An 11,476-nucleotide genomic window follows, 5' to 3' on the forward strand; every position below is an offset into this window, starting at 1 on the left:
CTAGCAGTCCTAGTGGCAGGACCAGATCCCTCATGATATGCGCTGGCCCTTGCCCACCCCGCTCACAGCAGCAGTGTCCCCTGTGCTACCAACTTAGCTGTGGCCTCCCCATCCCTGTGCCACCCCCATGGTGTGCAGTCCCCCACACTGGGCTGCACATTACTGCTCTACCATAGTGCCTCCTGGCATGGTGCCTGCCCATCTGGGACTTCTACCTCATCCACACTCCATTTGGGGCTCTGCCTAATGTCCATGCCCCCCATTCCCCTAACCATGCCCCTTTCCCCTGCCAGTGATTCCCCCTCCCCTATGCATGCTCCCCCTCTCCTCTGAGATTCCCCCTATTTGTGATCCTCTGCCTCTATGTATGCTCCCCATCCCCCACTGGTGATCTCCCTCCCCTAGTGATGCTCCCCTTCCCCGTCTGTGATTCCCCCTCCCTTATGCACACTACTCTCCATCTCCCTGCATGTTCCCTCCCCTCTCTTGTTATTTCCATACTCCCACCCCTCCCCCATGCTCGGTATGCTACCCTTACTTCCAGGGCTGGTGCCACCTTGCGCCACCCCTACTAACCCCGCCCACTGCCCCCCCGTGGCAGCTAACCACGCCCACCCACACCTCCCCCCTGAGGAGCCCCCCCTCGCATCAGCTACCCCCCCTTGCAAGCCCCCCATCCACGGCAGCTAACCTGGCCCAGGAGCCCCAGGAAGCTAACCCTGCCCCCTCCACGGCAGCTAACACCCCCCCCCACCGCATCAGCTAACACTGCCCGCTGCGGCAGCTAACCCGGCCTGGGGAGCCCCACACTGCAGAAGCTAACACCGCCCCCCACCGTGGCAGCTAACACTGCCCGCCGTGGCAGCTAACCCCACCCAGGAAGCCACCGTGTGGAAGCTAACCCCGCCCCCCACTACGGCAGCTAACACTGCCCAGGAGCCCCCATGGAAGCTAACCCTGCCCCCCACCATGGCAGCTAACACCGCCCGCCACAGCAGCTAACCCCACCCGGGGAGCCCGCCCCACCTCTCCTCCGCTGAGCACACCGGCGCTGCTCCAATTCTCCTCCCCTCCCAGGCTTGCTGTGCCGATTGGAGGAGACTTAGAGCGGGAGCTGTGTGCTCAGTACAGGAGGCAGAGTGGAGGTGATCTGGAGCAGGGAACGGTTCCCCTGTGCACCCCCCCCCCCCCCCCGTTACTGCGGGCGGCCTTCCCCACGCCCCAGCTCACCTCCACTCCACCTCCTCGCCTGAGTGGGCTTTTAGGTGCTCTCAACCACTAGGCAGCCTAGGCAGCCGCCTAGTTTGCCTAAATGGTTGCACCGGCCCTGCTTACTTCCAGGGCCGGCTCCAGCTTTTTTGACGCCCCAAGCAGTGAAGAGAAAAAAAAAAAAGATAAAGCCGCGATCGGCAGCACTTCGGTAGCTGCTCTACCGCACCGCTTCATTCTTCGGCGGCAATTCGGCAGCCGGTCCTTCCCTCCGAGAGGGACTGAGGGACCCACCGCCGAATTGCCGCTGAAGACCAGCGCGTGCCCCCCTTTCCATTGGCCGCCCCAAGCACCTGCTTCCTGTGCTGGTGCCTGGAGCTGGCCCTGCTTACTTCTGCATCACTGCTGGTGGCAGTGCTGCCTTGAGAGCTGGGTGGCTGGAGAGAGGAAGCTGCGGGCTGGGCACCCAGCTCTGAAGGAGGTGCCCCACCGGCAGCAGCACAGAAGTAAGGATGTCAATGCCATACCCTGCCACCCTTAATTCTGTGTAACGGTTGACCTTTGCACTGGGAAGTGTTACCTGCACAAAATTCTCTGTTACTCTAGGGGCGCCCACCCTTACCCTGTTCCTAGGGCTCAGGCGTAACCCTTTAAATTTATTTACCCTTCCGTGGGCTCCGGGCTCTACTCCTCTGGGCTCCAGGCAAACACCCATCCCCTCTGTAATCTTTTGTGGGTTTACAGGGTCTTTTACCAGGAAAGAGCCTTATGCAGTAATATCCTATTTAACCTCTATTTATTAATAATCACTAAAACAGAATGCACACGCTACATGTACAATGTTCACCACTCCCAATAAGACGCATGAACTTTTCCCTGCTGGCCAGTCAGGATCAGGTCCATCTGGGGGACTCTAGTTTCTGCACAGTGTCATTGGCAGAGTGTTGCGGTCTGGCAGCTCTGATCTTGGGGCTGTGTCCTGGAGTTGGTTCCCAAAGAACTTCCTTTTGGACCCCAGCTGATATAGTGAAACTTGAGTCCTGCTTAGCCGTACCTGAACCAATCATTTTACTAAAATTTTACAAACCAATTCTAAAATATTGTAATATAATTCTCTAACCAAACATACCCCCCACCTTAATTAATTTACACCTAGAAAAATTAATTATGTAACAGACAGAAACAATCAAAGAACCAGAGACCAGACAGACAAACAATAGGGAAGTGGGGACCATAAAGATAAAACAATAAATAAATGAGGATTTCACAACCACAACTATTGATAAGTGAGTTCTTGCCAGACAGATGCTATCAAACTATGTTTTCTTTAACCATCTTAAGATCTGTTTCTTCATCTGGTGATAGTGGGTGCTCTTAGGACAGGATCTTCTTAACAGCCTGATATTACAGTGTTTTAATGTAATTTAGATGGAATGTGAGGATGTGACTTCTTGCTTCTTAGCTAATGGCTGCTGCTTTCTTAATATGACTGCAGACAAAGGCCTTATCCGTACAGAGGGGTGGCTACAGGGGTCGGGGGAAGGCTAAGGCAAATTTTGAGGTGGCTGTAGCCCCCCGAAACTTCCCCCGCTCTGTCCTAGGGAGGTGGGGTATCTGTGAAGAGGTGTTTCTCTCACAGTGGGGTCTCTCTGTGGTTGGCTGTGTGAGGTTGTGTCTCTGATAGATAGGGACAGAAGACATGGCTTTATGTGAGGGTCTCCATGCAAAGGATTTTCTATTTGGGTTATTTGATATTTTGGAACATTTAACCTCAGCCCAACTGTGTCTCTCAGCCCACCCTCAGCCAGGCCAGGTTCCCTGCCATCCCTGCAAACTCCTGAGGAGGCTACTTAGCTCCATTTCCCTGCCCACTGTGAGTGCATCCCCTTAGCCTTACAGGGAATCTTTCAAGCCACCAGAAGGCTCTCCCATATGCCACTTCCCATGGCAATGCTGCGTGCATACCTGTGGAAGCAGCGCCCCCTGTCAGTCACTTGGGAGCAGTGGCTTTCAGGCACTGACTCAGCCTGCAAGGGACAGCTTGCCTCTGGAGGCAGCAGGTAGGGAGAGATCTTTAGAACTCAGCAGGTGCTGAGGCAGAGCTCACCACAACAAACCCGCATGATTCAGCCTGAAAGCATCTGCCATTGCTGGGGGAAGAACATAACAAACAACAATAAATAGCTCAGGAACCTCCAGCACACAGCCTCCACAGCACAGAAATCATGCTGTCCCTACCGAACATGCTGTCCCTACAGAACCACCAGCACTGATGCAGCAACACACTCTTACACCAGTGCCTGAGAAAAGATCGAACTTCTGGGCTTCCCTGAGCTCAGCAAAGCCACACAAGCAGGAGCAAAGTCACCATAGGAAGCTGCTTTATTCTGCTCTCTCCAAGCCTTGCTTCCCACAAGCTACAAAGGGTCAGATTGTTGTGCCATGAGGGTCAGTGGCCTCTACCCTGCACTCTAGGGCCAGCAATCTCCATAGGTCTGCACCTTGTGTCATCATTTACAAAAGGGATTCTGACAGGACTGTGTTTTATATCCCTTTCCACTGGTGTGAATGAGTGCACAGGGTGCTGTGCAGTGGAGAATCAGGGCCTCTCATCTCAACTACATGATTTAGGCTGCGGCAGCCCCAAAATAAAGACTGCAAGTCTGATTCTTCTGCTTACAGTAGCTTTGCACGTGTGTATCTCCATCACTTTATGAACAGAGGTTTTGGCAGACTGGGACAGACTTGAAGGCCATCTTGCCAGTGTCCCATCTCTGACAGTGGTCAGTACCAGATGTTACAGGGGAAAGTGTAAGGCTCCTACAGTAGGCAGCTGCCCCCACATTAGGTCTCATCCTGGGCTGTAAGGATACACTGCACAACAAAAGCTGCGACAGTGAGTCTCAAAGTTCGGCTCTACTGCCTCAGGCTCATGGGACTTAAGCGATGGCTTTAAAAATAGCAGTGTAGATGTTGCTGCTCAGGCGAGGGGGGTGGGTCTTAGATAGGGCTGTGAACTTTCTGAAAACTGGACCCCCTGCCCTGCCTCTTCCCTCAAGGCCCCACATCCTCTTTCCCATCCCCCTGTTGCTCACTGCTCTCCCTCTCCTCCTTGCTAGATCCTCTCCTGCTCCCTCTCCACCACACCCCCGGCTGGGCTCCGTCTGCTCTGTGAGCTGCAGCCCCTGCCTTGAAGCCTGCCTGCCCACCAGTTGCAGGTAGGAGGCAGTCCTGGCTGAGCAGGGGCTGGTACGACTTCCTGACTCACCCTCCACCCCAGCCCACGGTAACTAGACTTTTGGTGTCCTGTCAGTACATCTGACCAGACACTGCCAGGTCCCCTTTTCAACCAGACTTTCCAGTCAGAAAATGGACACCTGGCAACTCTAGCCTCAGAGCTTGAGCTCCAGCCTGAGCGCAAACTTCTACATTGTAATTTTTAGAGCTGCAGCATGAGCCTCACAGGCCCAAGTCTGTAGACCCAGGCTGCAAGACTTATTGCTGCAGGGTTTTTGTGCAGTGTAGATGTACAAGGTACACTGGTATAAGGGATATATGGAACAGATGATGCCTTGAATGTTTAATAACTAATGATTCCTTGTGACTCTCAAAAATTACCAATCTCCTAGATGGGACCCTGAAAGTTCATCAAGTCCAGCCCGCTGCCATCATTAGCAGGACCAATTTTTGCCCCAGATCTCTAAGTGGCCTTCTCAAGGATTGAACTCACAACCCTAGGTTTAGCAGGCTAATGCTCAAACCACTGAGCTATCTCTCCCCCCAAGCTAGCCACCTTTGTTTATTTCAAAATGGGACCCACCTTTGAAGACAATCAGAAAATGGTTCATATCCTGTGAGATACTTCTTCTAAGACCCACAGATCAGCCAAGGTTGGGCAGTCCCCTCCCCAACTATAGAAACTAAAATGGCTAAATGAGGGTATTGTTAATCACCTGGGCAAAAATCTCTCATAATTTGCATATGTATAACCCTCTTTCTCCCTCCCAACCTAGCTAAAAAGAACTCCAAGAAATCCAAGCCACATGTTTTCACCCCAAATTATAAACTGTACATTGTTTCCTTGTAAATCAAATATACTGTGAATTATCTGTCTGTCACCCCAAATTAGAATCTGCATGTTTGTTTGCCTTGTGAGTCTGATCTACATCCTTTTATGTGTGGAAAATGTCTCTTGTTCTGTTCTAAGTCCTAAATAATGTGAAATGTTAATGTACAATCAAAGAATATGGAGTATATCCTCCAAAATTTAGAAGATCATAAGGATTTTGTTAGTTTTCATTGTAAATAATTGTTGCACTCTAGACATAATAGGAATTGTCTTGCACAAGGAAGGAGAAATGTTAAAGAATATAAACCAGGGTATAACTTTGGGATTTTAAGAGAAATTGCTTTAAAAGGTGGGTGGATCCCTACAGGTAGTAGGACCTAATCATGAAATACAATCCTTGAAATGAATCAGGCTTAAAAAGCCTCCAATAAGAAAAATATTAAATAAATTCATTACACGCTTGAGCCATCCACTGAATACCAATGGAAGCAGCAGAGAAACTAAGAGCGGAAATCTGAGCACTCACTTGGCATTTGTCCAATAGGATTCAGAGGATGGCTTCCTCCAAGGAGCCCTGAAACTAGCGTATATACAACTGAGGTCAGCAGATGCTCATGAGAGTTGACTGAACTGAACACAAGAAACTGCAGAATCCTAAGTGCCACCGAAGCCTGGATCAGCCATGTGGAAAGGACTCTCCCCCATCCCAGGGCTAAGTGGATAAGAAGAAGTGAGATTTAATTTCAAAGATTAAATTCCCCTTCTATTCTTTAATATCAATAACTGTAGGTTATCTTTCTGAGTCTACACTCCCTAATGAGACCTCGAGTAACTATATTTTAGATTTTAACTCCTTTATAAGTCCAAGCAAATTGGCTTCAGAGAGACTGAAAAGAATTGTTTTAAGCAATTACTTTTAAGACTCTAAATATGCCCCTTTTGGAGCAATCTAGTCAAAGAGAAGGAACCACACCCTTCGAAGTGCACACTTGGAAGAGTGATAAATGTATTAGGTACTAAAGAATTGAGAATTGTTGATCATAAGTAAATGCAATAATAAATCTTGGTAATTTGCATTGTTCCTTGCTATAACTGCTGACCCCCTCCTCCAGTCTATGATTATTGCTTGCAAGACTTTCTAGTGTGTGTAGTACACATAATTGGTATTGGAGAGGTGAATTGTTCATTATATATTAATGTGGTTCTGGATGAATTAATACATTGTTGCTTGGTTGGTTAAGAATAAGCAAGTGTCCTGATCTGAGAAATACTGTTCAAGTTAAAAGTTGACCTGAACAAAACCCAGCATTAAAACTAGCGAGCTAACACTCCCTTGACTCAATAAAAGGGGTTATCCTATTGGATTTTCTTATATATTGGCAAATCTAGCTTGTTAGACTTCAGCTTTAAAATATAACTGGCACCCGGACAAATTCATAATTTGACCCCCTTTCATACTTACACTGGGTCCACAGACTTGTGGCCGCAGGGCTCATGCTAGCGGGCTAAAAATAGTGATGTAGACATTGTGACTTGGGCTAAAGTTCAGGCTTTCAAGACCCCTCCCATCCCCCAGCTTGACAGCTGGTGCTCCAACCCGAGCCACAACATCTACACAACTATTTTTAGCATGCTAGCATGAGCCCCACTAACACAAGTCTATCAACCCGGGCTGGGAGGCTGTAGATATACCCTAATCGTCAGAGATCGGCTTGAGCCCCGAAGCAGAAGGGTTAATATCCTTTTACCCTGTTAGTAATAGCAACGGTAACTGCATATGTCTCTTATCCATAGACATGTCCAATCTCTTTTTGAATCTTGTTATGTTCTTGGCTTCAAGGATTTCCTGTGACAATGAGTTACACAGTTTAATCACATATTGTATGAATTTGCCACCTTTGATGTCACTGAATGCCCCCTTGTTCTTGCATTATGAGATTGGGGGCTTCTGTTCTCCCTATCTCCTTTCTCTAGAGCAGCCAGTTTTCTGTATTCTTTTCTCATGTTCTCTCTTGTTCATCTCCTCTTTAAGGCAACAAATCCAACCTGTTCAACCTCTCTTCATATGAGACTTTTTCAAGATCCCTGATCATTTGTGTCACTCTTATCTGAACCCCCTCAGATATTACAAAGCCCTCTTTAAGGTGGGGTGGCCAGCATTGCATGTTATTCTAGATGAGGCTGCACCATTGATTAGCATATTGCCATTACAATATTTTATGTACCATTCTCTATCCCATTCCATATGCATCCAAACATCTTGTTTACTTTTTTGGCCAAAGCTGCACATTGAGCAGAGGTTTTCATTGAGCTGTTGACATCCAGGTCCCTTTCCTCAGTTGACACAGTTAATTTAGAACCCTATGAGGTATAAGAGGAGTTTAAATTTTCCCCTCCAATGGGCATTAATTTCCATTTATTGATATTGAACTTCATTAGCCATCCTATTGCTTATTCACCCAGCTTAATTATGTCATTCTGAAATTCTCATGATCCTTTCTAGTCTTGACTAACTTACATGTCTTTGTATCATCTGCAGATTTTGCCTCTTCACTATTTAACCCCCTTTCTAAATCATTAATAAATATATTAAACAACACGAGGGCTAGTATGGACCTTCAGACTTATAGGCTTTAAGGTTAGCATTGTGATCATCTAGTCTGACCTCCTGCAATTCTCAGGCCACAGAACCTCGCCCACCCACTCCTGCAATAGATCCATAACATCTGGCTGAGTTACTGAAGTCCTCAAATCATGATTTAAAGACTTCAGGTTACAGAGAATCCACTACTTACACTAGTTTAAACCTACAAGTGACGTGTGCCCCATGCTGCAGAGGAAGGCAAAATATCCCCAGGGTCTCTGCCAGTCTGACCTAGAGGAAAATTCCTTCCTCACCCCAAATATGGTGATCAGCTAGATCTTGAGCTTGTGGACAAGACCCATCAGACAGACACCCGGGAAACAATTCTCTGTAGTAACTCAGAGCCCTCCCCAACTAGTGTCCCATCACCAGCCACTGGAGCTGTTTGCTGCTAGCAGTCGCAGATCAGCTACATGCCACCGTAGGCAGTTTTCAGTCCTCTCCATAGACTTATCAAGCTCAGTCTTGAAGCCAGTTAGGTGTTTTGCCCCCACTGCTTCCCTTGGGAGGCTGTTCCAGAACTTCACCCTTGAGGCCCCTGCTGTTAACCTATCACCAAGGTGAAAACTGACCATTTAATCTTATCCTCTATCTTCAAGCACGTTTGTGATCCATGACAATACTTCACCTCTCAGCCCATAACTATTTAGTTTCTTTAGTAGCCTGTTGCAAGGGACCCTGTCAAAGGCCTTTTGAAAGTCTGAATAAATTATGTCAATCAGTTCTCTTTTTTCCATTATTTTATGTCACACTCAGAAAAGTCTGAGATTAGTGAGACACAATTGTCCTTTGCAGAAGCTGTGCTGGTTAGTCCCTATCATATTCTGACCTTCCAAGTGTTTTATTATTTAATTTCTTATGATCATTTCAACCAAACTGCAAGTACATACGTAAGACTTCCTCGTCTGTAATTCCCCACATCACCCCTAGAGCCTTTTGTAAATATAGGTACATATGCTAGCCTCCAATCATAGAATCATAGAATCTCAGGGTTGGAAGGGACCTCAGGAGGTCATCTAGTCCAACCCCCTGCTCAAAGCAGGACCAACACCCACTAAATCATCCCAGCCAGGGCTTTGTCAAGCCTGACCTTTAAAACCTAGGTAACCCATTTCAGTGCTTCACCACCCTCCTAGTGAAATAGTGTTTCCCAATATTCAACCTATACTTCCCCCACTACAACTTGAGACCATTGCTCCTTGTTCTGTCATCTGCCACCACTGAGAACAGTCGAGCTCCATCCTCTTTGGAACCCCTCTTCAGGTAGTTGAAGGCTGCAATCAAATCCCCCCTCACTCTTCTCTTCTGCAGACTAAACAATCCCAGTTGTTTAGTGTAGGGGGGGACACCAAAACTGGATGCAGTACTCCAGGTGTGGCCTCACCAGTGTTGAATAGAGGAGAATAATCACTTCTCTCAATCTGCTGGCAATGCTCCTACTAATACAGCCCAATATGCCGTTGGCCTTCTTGGCAACGAGGGCACACTGCTGACTCATATCCAGCTTCTCGTCCACTTTAATCCCCAGGTCCTTTTCTGCAGAACTGCTGCTTAGCAAGTCAGTCCCCAGCCTGTAGCAGTCCATGGGATTCTTTCTTCCTAAGTGCAGGACTCTGCACTTCTCCTTAGAATCATAGAATCATAGAATCTCAGGGTTGGAAGGGACCTCAGGAGGTATCTAGTCCAACCCCCTGCTCAAAGCAGGATCAAACCCAACTAAATCATCCCAGCCAGGGCTTTGTCAAGCCTGACCTTAAAAACTTCTAAGGAAGGAGATTCCACCACCTCCCTAGGTAACCCATTCCAGTGCTTCACCACCCTACTAGTGAAAAAGTTTTTCCTAATGTCCAACCTAAACCTCCCCCTCTGCAACTTGAGACCATTACTCCTTGTTCTGTCATCTTCTACCACTGAGAACAGTCTAGATCCATCCTCTTTGGAACCCCCTTTCAGGTAGTTGAAAGCAGCTATCAAATCCCCCCTCATTCTTCTCTTCTGCAGGCTAAACAATCTCAGTTCCCTCAGCCTCTCCTCGTAAGTCATGTGCTCCAGCCCCCTAATCGTTTTTGTTGCCCTCCGCTGGACTCTCTCCAATTTATCCACATCCTTCTTGTAGTGTGGGGCCCAAAACTGGACACAGTACTCCAAATGAGGCCTCACCAGTGCTGAATAGAGGGGAATGATCACATCCCTCGATCTGCTGGAAATGCCCCTACTTATACAACCCAAAATGCCATTAGCCTTCTTGGCAACAAGGGCACACTGTTGACTCGTATTCAGCTTTTCGTCCACTGTAACCCCTAGGTCCCTTTCTGCAGAACTGCTGCCCAGCCATTCGGTCCCTCGTCTATAGCAGTGCATGGGATTCTTCCGTCCTAAATGCAGGACTCTGCACTTGTCCTTGTTGAACCTCATCATATTTCTTTGGCCCAATCCTCTAATTTGTCTAGGTCCCTCTGTATCCTATCCCTACCCTCCAGCGTATCAACCACTCCTCCCAGTTTAGTGTCATCTGCAAACTTGCTAAGGGTGCAGTCCACACCATCCTCCAAATCGTTAATGAAGATATTGAACAAAACCGGCCCCAGCACCGACCCTTGGGGCACTCCACTTGATACCGGCTGCCAGCTAGACATGGAACCATTGATCACTACCCGTTGAGCCCAACCATCTAGCCAGTTTTCTATCCACCTTACCATCCATTCATCCAGCCCAGACTTCTTTAACTTGCTGGCAAGAATACTGTGGGAGACTGTATCAAAAGCTTTGCTAAAGTCCAGAAATAGCACATCCACTGCTTTCCCCTCATCCACAGAGCCGGTTATCTCATCATAGAAGGCAAATAGGTTAGTAAGGCATGACTTGCCCTTGGTGAATCCATGCTGACTGTTCCTGATCACTTTCCCCTCCTTTAAGTGGTTCAGAATTGATTCCTTGAGGACCTGCTCCATGATTTTTCCAGGGGCTGACTGGCCTGTAGTTCCCCAGATCCTCCTTTTTCCCTTTTTTAAAGATGGGCACCACATTAGCCTTTTTCCAGTCATCCAGGAACTCCTCCGATCACCATAATTTTTCAAAGATAATGGCCAATGGCTCTGCAATCTCATCGGCCAACTCCTTTAGCAGCCTTGGATGCAGCGCATCCAGCCCCATGGACTTATGCTCATCCAGCTTTTCTAAATAGTCCTGAACCACTTCTTTCTACACAGAGTGCTGGTCACCTCCTCCCCATACTGTGCTGCCCAGTGCAGTAGTCTGGGAGCTGTCCTTGTTTGTGAAGACAGAGGCAAAAAAAAAAAAGCATTGAGTACATTTGCTTTTTCCACATCCTCTGCCACTAGGTTGCCTCCCTCATTCAGTAAGGGGCCCACACTTTCCTTGATCTTCTTCTTGTTGCTAACATACCTGAACAAGCCTTTCTTGTTACTCTTAACATCCCTTGCTAGCTGCAACTGCACATGTGATTTGGCCTTCCTGATTTCACTCCTGCATGCCTGAGCAATATTTTTATACTCCTCCTTGGTCATTTGTCCAATCTTCCACTTCTTGTAAGC

Source organism: Mauremys reevesii, linkage group 24 (assembly GCF_016161935.1).
Source record: "Mauremys reevesii isolate NIE-2019 linkage group 24, ASM1616193v1, whole genome shotgun sequence".
NCBI classification, from domain to species: Eukaryota; Metazoa; Chordata; order Testudines; family Geoemydidae; genus Mauremys; species Mauremys reevesii.